Here is an 820-nt window from a genome sequence, read left to right on the forward strand (position 1 = left end):
CATTCAGACTTTGAAAAATCATGTTAACTTGCAGAGTCAACATTTTGTTCTGAGCCAAAATGGCATTCAGAGCATCAATTTCAAGAACTCCCTTCCTTTGAGGCGTCCCACTATTCACGGAATTCCTCTCAGAAGTGTACATGAACTGGTTATTTGCAACCATGACAATAAGTTCTTGAGCTTCTGCAGGCGTTTTCTTTAGGTAAATGGATCCACCTGCAGAATGGTCCAATGACATCTTAGAGAACTCAGATAGACCAAAATAGAATATATCTATCATGGTCCATTTTGAAAACATGTCAGAAGGACATCTTTTGGTCATCTGTTTGTATCTTTCCCAAGCTTCATAGAGGGATTCACCATCTTTTTGTTTGAAGGTTTGAACATCCACTATAATCTTGCTCAGCTTTTGAGGAGGAAAGAACTTAGCCAAAAAGCCCGTGACCAGCTTATCCCGGGAGTCCAGGCTATCTTTAGGTTGAGAGTCCAACCATGTTCTAGCTCTGTCTCTTACAACAAAAGGGAAAAGCATGAACCTGTAGACTTCAAGATCCACTCCATTAGTCTTACCGGTCTCACAGATCTGCTAAAACTCAGTTAAGAACTGGCAAGGATCTTCTGATGGAAGTCCATAAAACTTGCAGTTCTGTTGCATTAGAGCAACTAATTGAGGTTTCAGCTCAAAATTGTTTGCTCCAATGGCAGGAATTGAGATGCTTCTTCTATCAAACTTGGAAGTAGGTGCAGTATAATCACCAAGCATCCTTCTTGCATTATTGTTGTTGGGTTCGGCTGCCATCTCCTTTTCTTGTTCAAAAAT

General features: G+C 40.5%; 1 non-coding gene across 1 annotated transcript; it reads left to right on the forward strand.

The window, feature by feature from the left end:
* Positions 1-293: 293 nt before the first annotated feature.
* On the forward strand, positions 294-400 carry LOC130938597 (small nucleolar RNA R71). The gene has a single exon (XR_009069756.1). It is a non-coding gene; the product is annotated as a small nucleolar RNA R71 (small nucleolar RNA).
* Positions 401-820: the final 420 nt, after the last annotated feature.

The sequence above is a fragment of the Arachis stenosperma genome, chromosome 6 (genome assembly GCF_014773155.1).
Source record: "Arachis stenosperma cultivar V10309 chromosome 6, arast.V10309.gnm1.PFL2, whole genome shotgun sequence".
Taxonomy (NCBI): Eukaryota; Viridiplantae; Streptophyta; class Magnoliopsida; order Fabales; family Fabaceae; genus Arachis; species Arachis stenosperma.